Source organism: Ceratotherium simum, chromosome 22 (assembly GCF_057802395.1).
Source record: "Ceratotherium simum simum isolate JZ-2026a chromosome 22, ASM5780239v1, whole genome shotgun sequence".
Classification (NCBI taxonomy): domain Eukaryota; kingdom Metazoa; phylum Chordata; class Mammalia; order Perissodactyla; family Rhinocerotidae; genus Ceratotherium; species Ceratotherium simum.
Genome location: NC_141921.1, coordinates 20591498 through 20607872, shown reverse-complemented (window position 1 = coordinate 20607872; position 16375 = coordinate 20591498).

The following is a 16375-nucleotide window of genomic DNA, read 5'->3' as shown; positions in this document are numbered from 1 at the left end:
TCTTTTGTTAGCCTTACACACGGTCCTTCCACTCCCACTCCCCCCCACCCCCACACTGTGCTGAGTGTACTTTGGGGAAATTAATGGAAGGTTTTGTACCCAGACTTGGAACAAAGCAGTAAAGAAAAACTCAGAGCAGATAGAGAAAGAGACACAGAATAGCAAAAGATGACCTGAGAGGAAACTCCAGTCAGAGGTGACAAGCAATAACTATTATTATTTAAATATCTTTAAAAGATAATTGTTTAAAGCAAAAATAATCGTAATGCATCGTGGGGTGCGACGTAGAAGTCGAATGCATGACAGGAGTAGCACAAAAGCTGGAAGAGGGAGAAATGGAAGTTCATTTGTAAGGGTCTTCTACTACATGTGTAGCAGTACACCTTTTGAAGGTGGAATGTGATAAGGTAAAGATGTGTGCTGTAAATGCTAAAGCAACTGCTAATATAACACAACAAAGAGTTACAGCTAATAAGCCAACAGAGGAGATAAAAGGAATCATAAAAAGATACTCAATTAATTCAAAAGAAGGCAGAAAAAGAGGAACAAGGGGATGAAGAACAGCTGAGACAAATAGAAAACAAAATAGATGATAGATTGAAACCCAATCAGGTAAATAAAAACCCTAAATTTATAAAAGTTCTACACACTCCAATTAAAAGGCAGAGATGATCAGATTAGATTAAAAAACAAGATTCAATTATATGTTGCCTATAAGAAACCCACTTTAAATATAAAGACACAAATGGGTTAAAAATAAAAGGAGAGAAAAAGATACACCATGCTAACACTAATTAAAAGAAAGTTGGAGTGGCTGTATTAATATCGAAGTACATTTCAGAGCAAAAAATATTACCAGGAATAAAGAGCATTATTTCATGATGATATAAGAGGCGATTTATTGAGAAGACATAATCCTAAATGCTTATGCACTTAATAACAAAATATTTCAAGTAAAAATGGATAGAACTTCAATGAGAAATAGATGAATCCACAATTGTATTCAGAGGTTTTAATACTCCTCTCTCAATAATTGTTAAAACAATAGACAGAAAATCAATAAGGCTAAAGAAGAGTTGAATAGCATTATCAACCAACTTATTAACTTTTATAGAACATTCTACCTAATCACGGAAGAATATACATTCTTTTCAAGTGTGCATGGAGTGTTCACCATGATGAACCACATTCTGGACCACAAAATAAAATTAAATACATTTAAAAGAATTCAAGTCATCCAAGTGTGTTCTCACACCACAGTTGAGTTAAATTAGAAATCAATAACAGAAAGATATATGGAAAATCTCCAAATATTTGGAAGTTAAATAACACACTTTAAATAACCCATAGCTCAATGAAGAAAAAAAAAGAAAGAAATTAGGAAGTATTTTTACCTAAATATAAATGAAAATGTACCATTTTAAAATTATGGGATGCAGTTAAAGCAGTTTTTAGAGGGAAATTTATAACGTTAAACTCCTATATTAAAAGGAAGAGTGATCGCAAATCTATGGCCTCCACTTCCATCTTAAGAAACTAGAAAACAAAGAGTAAATGAAACCAAAAGGAAGCAGAAGAAAGGAAAGAATAAAAATCAGAGTGGAAATCAATGAAACAGAAAACAATAGAGAAAATCAACAAAACAAAGAGCTAGTTCTTTGACAAGATCACAAAATTGATAAATCTCTAGCCAGAATGATCAGGAAAAAAAAGAGAGAAGACACACCTTCATTAGTTATTAGAAAAATGCAAATTTAAACTACAATGAGATACTCTACATATCTATTGGAATGTCAAAAAAGACTTACCATACAAGTATTGGCAAAAATGTGGAACAACTGGAAACCTCATATGTTGTTGATGGAAATGTAAAACAGAAGAACCACTTTGAAAATGGTTGGCAGTTTCTTAAAAAGTTAAACACTCACTTACCATATAACCTGCCATTCCATTTGTAGGTACTCAGTAGAAATGAAAGCATATGTCCATACAAAGACTTGTGTATAAATGTTCATAGCACCTTTATCTGTAATAGCCAAAAACTGGAAACAATCCAAATGTCCATCAACAGGTGAATGAATAGACACATTGTTCTATAGTCATAGAGTAATAAAAAGAAATGAAATATTGATACCTGCAAGAATATAAATGAATCTCACAATAATTATATTGAATGAAAGAATCCAGACAATAAAAAAGTACATATGATGTTATTTCATTTATACAAAATTCTAAAAATGAAAACTAAATTATAGTGACAGACGGCAAATTAGTGGTTGCCTGAGAATGGGAGGTGGGCAAGAAAGGACAGAATAGGGGGTTACAGAGGGGAACAGCGAAACTGGGGAATGATGCATATGTTCATTTTCTGGATCGGGGTGGTGGTTTTGCGGGTGTATACAATGGTCAAACTTAAATTATACACTACAAACATGTCATTTATCATATGTCAGCTATACCTCAATAAAGATGCTAAATGCTTGAAAATAACAGTAAAAATGAGTATATTTGAAGAACCAAAGAGAAACCCAAAAATAAAAAATAAGAATCAGTGAACTGGAAGAAAGAATTGAAGATATTATCTGGAATGGAGCAGAAACAGTAGACAGAAGACCCAGACAAAAAGACAAAATACATTAAATAAAATTTAAATGAAATCAACATATTCCTAGAAAACATAACTTGTCAAGAAGAAATAGAAACCAAAATAATCCTGTAATCATTAAAGAAATTTGAATGAATAGTTCAGTCTTCCCATAAAGAAAATTCCAGGTTCAGAAGGTTTTATCAGTGAGTTCTACCAAACATTCAAGGGAACAAATAATTCCAATCTTACATAAGCATTCCAAAATGTCAAAAAAAGAGAAGTAGTTTCTACTTGCTTTATGAAGTTAGCATAATGATAATACCAGAACCTCACAAAGACAGTATGAGAAAGGTAAATTACAGATCATTCTCACTCATGAACCACAAATGCAAAAATCTTAAAGCATTAGCAAGTGGCATCCAGCAATGAAGATAAATGATAATACATTTGATCAAATTGGGTAAATTCCAGGAATTCAAGGTAGGTTTAATATAAGAAAAGACGCCTTCATGTATTCACAACCTTAACATAAAAAGAAACTGATTATCTAGGAAAATCCATTCTTTTCCTCCTGCTGTTTCTTCTTCCAGCTGTCATATAGACATACAGCTGTAGCTCCAGCAACTATCTTGAACCATGAGGTGACCTGGAGAAGAAAGTCATACTCTGAGGACTGCAAAGCAGAAAGCTAGGAGCCTGAATCCCTGACGGCACCAAGGAGCCACCATACCAGCCTTGGACTACTGACCTTCTGACTTCTATGGGAAAGCGGAATAAAGTCTTATCTTGTTTAAACTACTGTCATGCATTAAAAAAATTTTTTTTACTACATTAGCAGAAGCAAATCCTAATGAATTCTGACATCTGAAGCAGAGTAGTGGAAGTGAGAGGTGTCAGGAAAGGCTTCATAAAGCACCTGTTATTTGAGTTGGGGCTTGAAAAATAAGTAAAATCTTATCAGATAGAAAGGATTAGAAAGGAGGAAGGCATTCCAGATGCAACAATAGCAGTGTGAAATGTGCAAGGCATGAAAAAGCATGACGTCTTCAGAAAATAGCAAGATGAGTGTAACGTGTAGTTCTTGAATATTCTGTTTGGGACTTAGACTTGGGCTAGGACTGGGGCTAAATTGAGCTGGAGGAGAGGAGGGTCACTTTGCAGCTCCAATATATGCAAACCAGCACCTCTGGGGGAAGGCGGTGACCTTTTGTGGGAGCTGTGTGAGTAAACAGATATTAGCCAGGCAGGACGCAGCTCAACGAGGGGCAGTGAGTCCTTGACTTGCAAGAAGGTGATGTTAGCTCAAGTCTCTGCCTCCAGAGCTGAGAACGTGCTTCAGACAAAAGTGACCACATCATTCCTATTCCCCGGTAGCTCTGCACAGACGATCCCATCTAAGCCCCCTGCACCAGTGGGGTGGAGTCCCCAACAATAAAGATCCTGAGAAAGGAAGTCTCTATAGAAGAATGGAGAAAAGGGCTGTTTATCTGTATTTTTGGCGATTCAGTTGCTTAACATCTTTTCCTTAAGAATCAGGAAGCTTTCTGGGAAGTCAGACCCTATGGCCTGTAATAGCACAATGCCATATACATTCCAATTTTCCTGCAACAGTCATGACATAATTATTGATAGTGCCCCATTTCACTCTCAAAAGTTTCCTGCTTTGGATAAAAAATTTTATGATCACCCTACTCACTTGCGTAAGGACTTTATAAAGAAATCGTTATACCTTTGCTATTGCCTTCTGTCATTTGGAGAAAAGACAAATCACTACCATTCCCTTTGCCTCCAAAGCAATTTGGGAATCTTTTAGAGAGAAATCTTTTAGAGAGAAACTTTTGGGGGATGTGTTATTTGATCCTAATATTTCAGACAGAGACACGCAGGAGGGAGGAAAATACTTCTATAGCATAACAGACCAGAGTTATTTTGTAAAGAATAGAAACAAAGTTATAATAACAGGAAGAACACACATTTCTCAGGCGAGACTAGGCTGTGTGGTCTTTGGAAGAAAAGTGAAACTTACAACAGGAAGCTCTGATTGCCTTTGATAATTCAAGAGAAAACCAGGCACAGGCCTCCCTGGTGGAGAGAGACTGAATGATGGTTTTAAGATCTCCTTTCTCCTCTTCTTCCACACCACTAAGACAATCAGAGGAAGGGTGTCCCAGTCCCTCCATCAGCGCCAACAGGAACCTGAGCGGTGGAGACTTCTCCTTAGACTCTCCCATCAACAGTGGCTAAAGTTTCAGGTGTCTGAGTTTTCAAGACACAAACTGGATAGGGATTATTATGCCATTTTCCAGATGGAGATATTGAAACTCAGAAGATAAGCTGACTTGCTTCCATTATAGAGTTTATAAATGGCAGAGCAGGAGCTTGAACTTAGGAGATTCCTCAGTGAAGAAATAGGATAGTTAAAGAGACTCCAAGTTCCCTAGAGAAAGCCTACGGCCTGAGAAATGGCAGGAAGAACAGGGATTTTTAGCCAGAAGATAAAGGAGACTTGGAGGCACAGGGTATGATCTCTGTCATCAGATCTCTGAGGGGCTGCCATGTGGGAAAGAAATTATCCTATATAGGTTGGACCCAGAGAGCAAAGCAAGGACTAATGAAGGGAAGATAAAAGGAAGCAGATGCCAATTCAACATAAAGAGAAGGAAAATAACATTTCCTGAATATTTATCTGTGCCAGACATTTTAGATGTATACTCCTATTTAATTCTCACACGGAGGGAAAAAAAACCCTATGAAGTAGATATTATCCTCATTTTAAAAACAAGGAACCAGGAAACTTCCAACTTAGGATAATGGCAGAGTGGATTGTATTGTGCTGTCTTACTGATACTAATTACATACTCTGGACAAAATAGAAAAAAAAATTAACTGCTTGAAGGTATTGGAAAATGACCAAAATCAGGCAGAAACGAGAGGAGATTTGACTCTTGAAAGAAGAAAATCACACTGAGTAATATCCATTTATCCAGCTTTTCATCTGAGGGCAGTCTCCAGTCTGCGTGGTGCACTAGACACTTCAGGGAGAGCTCAAGCAGAAAGCTTCAGTCATATTGACCTAAGGAGTCAGAGGATGAATGTTGGGCCTGTCAGAGCTGTTGAAAATTGAAAGAGGAAATCCCAGAAAAGAAGGCAGCATAGAGAGAAGAGCCCCCAAAGCTGTATATATACCCCACTCCACTCCTTGGCTGACAACTAAACCCTGTGGGTGAGATTCCAAGAAGCTTATGGAGGAAAACAATAGCTAGAATTCTGAAAAAACAAAACAAAACAAAACAACTGAGCAGAAGATTCAGAAGCTGCCCACTGTGGAGGCAGTTTAAAGTTTGAATCCCACCAAACGAGAGGGCCTTGGTAAGTACCTCAAGCTTTCCTCTGAAACCTCAGAAAGACCACACCCTAGGATTAAATCCCACATCCCAGGATTAAGGGATTAACGCTAGGACTAATGGAAAAACCAAAATAGACTTGCCCTAACAAATGCTAAAATCAAACCCCCAAAAGACTAAGTGGATCCAGTGGTAATTTACCTGCCTACCAGAACAAAACTCAATACTCTTCAGAGAAAGATAACAGAATGCAGAGCTCTGTATGTATAACCACAATTTTACAAAAATTATTAGACATGTAAAGAGACAGAAATGTGTAACCTAGAGAAGAGAAAAATCCTGTTGGCCAGGACTCCAAAGTTCTTATTCACCTACCAGCTGTTCCTGCCAAGTCGGGGGAGGATTTAATAATCAAGGCAGTGCAAGACACCTTTTGCTACTTTGGGGGAAAAAAATAAATACGACTATCACAGTGATGGAGAAGAGATGCTGTACATTGCAGAGGGGGCTAATGGATATAAAGTGTACTACTGGCTCACTCATAACTTACTTTCGAGATGTGGTCTTCCAGAACTTTGCTATACAGAAACGGTTGTGTTTTTATTTATTTCTTCTTGAAAAGGCCATACAACCCTAACAAATGGTATAGTTGGATTTTTTTGAGGGTTTGTTTTGCTTTTTTTTTTTTTTTTAAATCAATTAGGTGAATGCTGGTTAGAATGTTTAGTTAGGTTTCAACAGTTTTATAGCTGTTATTTTCCGTTTTACTTAAAATTAGCCCACTTAATTCTAGTGTAACTGTGAGGGAGAAAATAAATTATATAATTTGGAATGAACTCCTGCCCAATAAAATACAAAAAGTGGCACACGCACACACACAAATGTTTTTTAAAACTGTTAGACGTGAAGAGACAGAAAAATGTAACTCAGTGAAGGGAAAAATCAGTTGATAAAAACAAAGTGATGAATGAACCAGATATTGAAATTAGCAGAAAGGAACATTAAAATAACTGTGATAAATGGATAAATCTATAAGAAAAGGCATATTTAATGTGTGAAAAGATGGATAATTTGAGAATAAATATGAATAGTGAAAAAAAAAAAAAGAACCAAAAGGAAATTCTGGTAGTGAAAAATGCAGTATCAGAAATTTAAAAATATTCATTAGAAAATATCACAGTAGATTGGATAAAGAAGAAGACAGGATCAGTGAACTGGAAGACAGTTCAATAGAAATCATCCAAACTGAAGCAAAGAGGGGAAAAATGTTTGAAAAACAATTAACAGAGCTTCAATGATTTGTGAGACAGCATCAAGTGACTGAATAAATGAGGAACTAGTCTCAGAAGGAGAGGAATGGGAGAATAGGGCAGAAAAAATATTTGAAGAAATGTTGGCCAAATATTTTCCAAATTTGATCCAAAAAAGAAACCCACAGATCCAAAAATTTCAGCACACCTCAAGCAAGATAAATACAAAGAAAATCACATATAGGCACATCAAAGTTAAATTCCTGAAAAACACAAATAAACAGAAAATCTTAAAAGCACCCAGAGATAGCTGATTTCTCATCAGTAATGATTGAGGCCAGAAGATATCATTAAAATGCCAAAAGGAAAAACATCATCTGTCAATCTAAAATTCTATATGAAGTAAAAATACCTTACAAAAATGAAGGTAAAATAAAGATAATTTCAGATAAATGAAAGGCAAGATAATAGGTCATCAGGAGACCCACCTACAAGAAATTCTAAGGAAAGTTCTTCAAGCTGAAGAGAAATGAGACTATATGTAAATTCAGACTATGAGAAGGAATAAAGGGAATTAGAAATGGTAACTATGTGTAAAAATATACAAGAAAAACTTTCTTTCTTTTCTTAAATATTTAAAATGTGAATTGATGGAAATTCCACTTCTGGCCAAGATGAAGTAATAGGGGCTAGATTTAACCTCCTACCTGAAACAAATTTTGAAAATTGGACAAAATATATGAAGCAATTGGTCTTCAGTCATTGGACATCAAGAAATCAATGAAGGACAGTGATCCCTAAGTGACAGGAAACAGATACAGCCCTATTATTGACCCATTTTACTGCCTGGAGAAAGTTTCCAGGCAATGACACAGGAAGGCACAACCCTGGCAGAGCCTCATGATATTGCTGAGTGGAGGAGACTGAATTGGAGGTCCAGGAAAACCAGAGCACCTAGATTCTCAATGCATATAGGGAGAACTTCAGAAATCTGCAGTTTTCCTTGAGTATTCAATTGAATAATTATCAGCACATGTATGTGAGGAACTATCTGAGGCCAAGAGAAGAATTACCCAAAAAGCTTAGAGGGAAGAGTGCCTACAACTCACATGAGGATGGAAATAATGCCTGTCCCTAATAGCCAGAGTGGAAAACCTTGTAAGTCACAGGACATCAGTTAGAATACTAAGTAGGCTCTTGCTTCAGTAGTGGGGAAAATTAACCCTAGACTAAATGCTGCTCTGGTCCCACTTAACTGAGCTGTTTCCAGGTAACTTAACCACATCCTAAAACAAAGTTCAATAATACCTTTAGGAATGCAAGAAGATGTAGAACCCAACAAGGTAAAATTCACAATGTCTGGCATCCAGTAAAAATTTAATAGGCACACAAAAGCCAGGAAAATAAAACCCATAATGAGGAGAAAATCAATCAAAACTGACTCAGAAATGATACACATGATAGAATTAACAGACAAGCACATTAAAACAGTTATTATAACCGTGTTCCATATGTTCAAGAAACTATAGAAAAGATAGAACATTAAGTAGAGACATGGAAGATATTAGAAAGACCCAAACCAAAATTCTAGAGAAAAAAACAACCATACCTGAGTTGAAAAATACAATGGATGGGATTAACAGAAGATCAGACATTTCAGAGGAAAAGAGTAGTAAACTTGAAGACATAGCAATAGAAATTACCAAAAATGAAGCACACAGAGAAAAAGAGTTAAAAAAAAAAGAACAGAGCAACAATGACAACTTCAAGTGGATAAATATATGTATAATTGGGGTCCACAAAGGAGGGAGGAGGACAGAAAAATATTTGAAGAAAGAGTTACCAAATGTTTTAAATCTGATGAAAATTATAAGTCTACAGATTTGAGAAGGTCAATGAACATCAAAAACAGGAAATACAAAGAAAACTACACTGACACATATCATATGGTTTTAAACCAGTGACAAAGATAAAATTTGACAAGCAGATAGAGGAAAAAAGATACATTACATATAGGGCAATAAAGATAAGGATGACAATAGATTTCTTGTCAAAAACAATGCGAGCTAGAAGATAGGAGCAAAACCTTTAAAGTACTGAAAGAAAAAAAATCTGTTAGCTAGAATTCTTTACCAAGGAAAAATATCTTTAGAAAGTGAAGGCAAAAGAAATACTTTTTTAGACATACAAAAGCTGAAAAAATTTATCAGCAGCATATTGGCACAACAAGAAACATAAAAAGAAGTTTTTCAAGCAAAAAAAACACCAAAAAACAAACAGATGATACCAGATGGAAACCTTGACCTATAACAGGGGGTCACCAAACTATGGTCCATGAGCCACATCTGACCTACTGCCTACTTTTGTAAATAAAGTTTACATGCCCACTCATTTGCATATTATCTATGGTTGCTTTCATGCTACAATCACAGAGTTGAGTAGTTGTGACAGAAACCACAGGTTCTGTGAAGCCTAAAACATTTATTACCTGGTCCTTTATAGAAAATGTTTACTGACCCCTAATCTACACAAAGTATCAAGCAGCACAAGAAATGGTGTTACATAAGTAAATACAATAACTTTTTTCTTGTTATTTAAATGTCTTTAAAAATGACCATCTGTTTAAAGCATAATAACAACATATTATGAGATACATAAAATATATAGAAGTAAAATGTATGACAACAATGCACAAAGGCTGATGGGGAGAAGTCAAAGTATACTTGTAAGATTCTTGTACTATATATAAAGTAATAAAATATCACTTAAAGTTAGCCTGTGGTAAGTAAAGGATATATACTATAAACCGTAAAGCAACCACTAAAATAACACAACAAAGATTTATAGCTAATAATCCAATAAAGGAGATAAAATGAGATCACAGGAAATACTCAAACCAAAAGAAGAGAGGAAAAGGAGCAAAGAACAACTGGGACAAATACAAAACAAATAACAAGATGGTATATTTAAACACAATTATATCAATAATCACATTAAATATAAATGGTCTAAACATTCCAGTTAAAAGGTAGAGATGATCAGATTGGATTAAAAAAGCAATATCCAAGTATATACTGCCTACAAGAAACCCACTTGCATGTGGGTTAAAAATATAGATGGGTTTCAAAAGATGTAATTGGTTAAAAATAAAAGGAAGCCATGCTAGCACTAATCAAAAGAAAGCTGAAGTAGCTACTTTAAGATCAAAGTAAATTTCAGCACAAAAAACATGACAAGGGATAAAGATGGTAATTTCATAATGACAAAGGGGTTAATTCATCAAGAGGACATAACAATCTAAAATGTTTATGTACTTAATAACAGATTTTCAAAACACATGCAGTAAAAACTGATAGAACTGCAAGGAGAAATATACAAATCCACAATTATAGTTGGTGATTTCAATTCTTCTCTCTCAATAATTAATAGATCAAGTAAGAAGATAGAAGACTTAAACAACACTATCACCCTCTGATCTATTTGACATTTATTGAACACTCGACCCAACAACAGTAATATGCACATTTTTTTCAAGTACACACAGAACATTTACCTAGATGGAACATAAAATATGTCTGAACCATAAAATATGTCTCAATAAATTTAACATGATTCAAGTCATACAAAGTATGTTCTGTGACTGTGATGGAATTATGTTAGAAATCAATAACAGAAAGATATTTAGAAAATTCACAAATATTTGGAAACTATATGACACAGTTCTGAATAATCCTTGGGTAACAAAAGTAATCAAAGGAAAATTAGAAAGTATTTTGGCTTGAATTAAAATGAATACACAGTATTTTGAAATATGTGGAATGTAGTTAAAGTAGTCCTGAGAGGGAAATTTATAGTCTTATATTAGAAAGAAGAAAGGTATCAAATCAATGACTTCAGCTTTCACTCTAAGAAACTAGAAAAAGAAGAGCAAATCAAACCCAAAAAGCAGAAAAAAAGGAAGTAATCTATATCAGAGTAGAAATTAATAAAATAGAAAAGAAAAAACAATAAAGAAAATCAATGAAACCAAGAGCAAATTCTCTGAGAACTTCACTAAAATTGTTAAACCTCTATGCAGGCTAATCAGAAAAAAAAAGAAAGAAAGAAGAGACAAATCACCAATATCAGGAATTGTAGAGGTGATATCACTACAGAGTCCACAGATTTCAAAAGTGTAGTAGGGGGATATTATGAACAACTTTATGCCAATAAATTCCAAAGCTTAGATGAAATGGACAAATTTCTTAAAAGGCTCAGTCTAGCAAATCTCACTCAAAAAGAAATTAATAATGTGAATAGACCTGTATTTACTAAAGGAATTAAATTTACAGTTGAAAACCTTCTCACAAAGAAACTCCAGGCCCAGATAAATTCACTGGTGAATTATAGAAAACATCTCAGGAAAAAATAATACCATTTCTATATAAACTGTTCTAGAAAGTTGAAGGGGTATGGAGGAGATACTTCCCAACTCATTCTATGATGTCAATTTTATTCTGATATCAAAACCAGACAAACATTAGGGAAAGAATACTAAAGATCAATTTTCCATCATCAATATAGATGCAAAAGTTCTTAACACAATTTTACAAATCAGATGCAATAACATATGAAAATGATAATAAATCGTGACCTAGTGTGGTTTAGTCCCTGGAATATAAAATTTAGTTTGACATTATAAAATCAATAGATATAATTCACTACAATAATGGACTAAAAAGCATATGATTTTCTCAATAGATGCAGAAAAAGCATTTTATAAAATTTAACATCCATTCCTGAAAAAAACTCTCACAAACTAAGAATAAAAGGTAACTTTCTCAACCTGATAAACAGCATATAAGAATATCCAACAGTTAACATCATACTTAGTGATGAAACACTGAATAACTTTCTCCCTAAGATGATAAAAGAGGCAAGAATGTTTACTCTTATCACCTCTATTCAACATTGTAGTAGAGGTACTAACTAGTGCAATAAGGCAAGAAAAAGATATAAAAGAATCCAGAATGGAAACAAAGAAGTAAAACTGTCCTTATTCACAGATGACATGATTGTCTATGTACAAAATCCTATGGAATGTAAAAACAAACAAAGACCTGGAACTAGCAAGTGAGCTTAGCATGATTGCAAGATACAAAAATCAATATATTTCAATATATCAGCAACATAAAATTGGAAATTGAAGTTAAAAATAATAACGTTTATATTGCACCAAAAAAAAGAAATGGGGATAAGTCTGACAAAAGATTATTGCATCAAAAAAAAGAAATGGGGATAAGTCTGACAAAAGATTTAAGATCTGTATGCCTGAAAACTATAAAATGTTTTTGAGAAAAATTAAAGAAGACATAAATAGAGAGATATACCATGTTCACGTATTGGAAAACTCAACATTATTAAGATTTTATATCTCCCCAAATGGATCTACAGACTTAACAGAATCCCTATCAAAATTCTAGCAGGCTTTTTTTTTTTGGTAAAAATTAACAGATTCTATAATTCATATGGAAATGCAAAGGACCTAGAATAACCAAAACAACTTTGAAAATGAAGAACAGTGTGGAAGGGTTTACACTACCAGATTACAAGACCTCATATAGCTATTGTAATGAAGATGATAGGGTGTTGGCTTCAAGATAGATAAATAAATAAGTGGGACAGGATAGAGAGCTCAGAAATAGACCTCATGTAATAGAGCCAATTGATTTTCAACAAAAGTACAAAGTAATTCAGTGGAGAAAGGATAGTCTTCTTAAGAAACAGTGCTTGGACAATTGGATAGCCATATGCAAAAAAAAAATAATAATTAATTTTGATCTATACCTTGTGCCGTATACAAAAATTACCTAAAAATGAACTACAGATCTAGATGTAAAACTTTAAACTATAAAACGTCTAAGAAAAAGCATAAGAGAAAATCTTTGTGACTCTGGATTAGGCAAGGATCTTTTAGATAGAACACCAAAAGCACTATCCATAAAAGAAAATAATTTTGTAAACTGTACTTCCTCAAAATTAAGAACTGCTCTTTGAAAGACACTATTCAGGGGATGAAAAGACAAGCCACAGACTGGGAGAAAATATTTGCAAATCGTGTATATGATAAAGGACTTACATTCAGAATATATAAAGAACTCTCAAAACTTAATAAGAAGAAAATAAACAACAGAATTTCTAAAATGGGCAGAATATTTGAACAGGTACTTCATCAAAGAATATAAATGGATGGCAGATAAACACATCAATATTATCAGTCACTAGGAAAATGCAAATTAAAACCACAGTGAGATGCCAATACACGCCTATTAGAATGACTAAAGTGAAAAAGACTGATCAAATGTCCATCAACAGATAAATGGATAAACAAATTATGGTACATGCATACAGTGGACTCGGTAATAAAAAGCAACGAACTATTGATACATACAACAACACGGAAAAAGCTCAGAATAATTATGTTGAGTGAAGGAAGTCAGACCAAAAAAAAAAAAGTACATGCTGTATGATCACATGCATTTACAATTCTAAAAACACAATGCAAACTAATCTACAGTGAAATTAAAGAGATCAGTTGATGGGGTGCAGGAAGTGGTGAGAGGGAAGGATTATAAAGGGACTTGAGGAAATTTGTGGAGGTGATAGATATGTTCATTATCTTCATTGTGGTAATGGTTTCATGAGTTTATACATATGCCAAAACTTTTCAGATTGTTCCCTTTAAATACGTGAAGTTTATTGTGTGTCAATTATAATTCAATCAAGCTGTTAAAAAGTCAATTCACCACTTAAAGCAAAAACAATAACAGTGTGTTATGCAGTTGATAACATATGTAGAAGAACAAAATAAAGAAGAAAAATCATATGATTATATCAGTACTTTCAGGGAAAGCATTTGACAAAACTCAACATACGTACATGACAAAAGCTTTCAGCAAGCTATGAATAAAAGGGAACTTGCTTAATCTGATAAAGGGCATAATTGAAAAACTTATAGCTAACATCATCCTTATTGGTGAAATATTTGCCCCTAACATTAAAAAGAAGGCAAAGATGTCCTCACCAATCCTATTTCACATTCTATTAAAGATCCTATCCAGTACAATAAGGTGAGAAAAAGAAATAAAAAGCATAAAGATTGGAAAGGAAGGAGTAAAACTGTCTTTATTCACAGATATGTTTATGTAATAGAAAATCCTAAGGAAACTGTTTTTAAAAATCTATTAGAACAAATAAGAAGTGTAGCATGATCATATGCTACAAGTCAATGTATAAAAACCAATTGTATATCTATACACCAGCAATAATTAGAGAAGGATAAATCTAAAAAATACCATTTACAATAGCATCAAACCCACATTCAATACTTGGGAAACATTGCTGAGAGAAATTAATTAAAGAAGACTTAATACATGGAACAATATAACAAATTTGTGGATTGAAAGACTCAATATTTTTAAGTCATCAATCCTTCTCAAATTGATCTATGCCATCCAAATCAAAATCAAAACAGACATTTTTGTAGAAACTGATGAGCTGATTCTAAAATGCATATGGAAATTAAAAGGGCATGAAATAGCTTAAGCAATTTTAAAAAACGAATGACAAAGTTGCAAAACTTATTCTACCTGATTTTAACACTTACTATAAAGCTCTAGTAATTCTGATACTGTGGTATTGGCATAAAGATAGACATACAGATCAGTAGATCAGAATAGTGAGTCCGTAGAAAGACCCACACATATATAGTCAACAAATTTTCAACAAAGTCACCAAAAGTAATTCTATATGTGAAAGATAATCTTTTCAACACATGATGCTGAAATGATTGGCTATTCATATGGAGAAAAATGAACCTCAACCTCTACCTCATCCAATATACAAAAATTAATTTGAGTGGAAGCATAGACCTCATGAAAAAGCTAAAATTATAAAGCTTCTAGAAGAAAACAGAAAAGAATATCTTTGCATGTTAGGGGCAAGCAAGATTTCTTACACAAGATCCCTAAGCACTAACCACAAAAGAAAAAACAACTGAGGGGCCGGCCCAGTGGCTTAGTGGTTAAGTTTACACGCTCCACTTTGGTGGCCTGGGGTTTGAGGGTTTGGATCCCGGGCGCAGACCTACACACTATTCATCAAGCCATGCTGTGGTGGCATCCCACATACAATAATAGAGGAAGATTGGCACAGATGTTAGCTCAGGGATAATCTTCCTCACCCACCCCCCCAAAAAAGAAAAAACAACTGATATGCTGGACTTCAAAAAATTTACAACTTCTATTCTTCAAAAAACAACATAAAGAAAATGAAAAGGCAAGCCACACCTTGTTAGAAGTATTTGCAGTATAGAGCCAGCCCCGTAGCTTAGTGGTTAAGTGCGCGCGCTCCGCTACTGGCGGCCCGGGTTAGGATCCCGGGCATGCACCGAGGCACCGCTTCTCTAGCCATGCTGAGGTGGCATCCCACATACAGCAACTAGAAGGATGTGCAACTATGACATACAACTATCTCCTGGGGCTTTGGGGAAAAAAAAGGAGGAGGATTGACAATAGATGTTAGCTCAGAGCTGGTCTTCCTCAGCAAAAAGAGGCGGATTAGCATGGATGTTAGCTCAGGGCTGATCTTCCTCACAAAAAAAAGAAAAAAAAAGTATTTGCAGTATATAAACCTTATAAATCTGATAAAAGACTTTTATCCAAAATATATAAGAAATTTCTATAATTCAATAGCAAAAAGAGAAACAACCCAATAAGAAATCAGCAAAAGATTTGCACAGACTCATCACAAAGGAAGATATATGAATAGTCACTAAGCACATGAAAACATACTTGATATCATTGACGGCCATAGAAATGCAAATCAAAACCACAATGAGGTGACCAACAATGACTGACCATACCAAGTGTTGGTGAGGGTGTAGAACAACTCAAACTTTCAGATATTGCTGGTTAAAATGTAAAATGCTACAAGCACTTTGGAAAGAGTTTGGATATTTCTCATAAAGTTAAACATACATTCTCTACAATCCAGCAATTCTACTCGTAAGTGTTTAAACATATGTTCACAAAAAGATTTGTGCGAGAATATTCATAGCAGCTTTATTCATAACAGCCCCAAACTGGAAACAACCCAATTGTCCATCAATAGGTGAATGGATAAACACATTGTAATACATTAATAAAAAATACTAC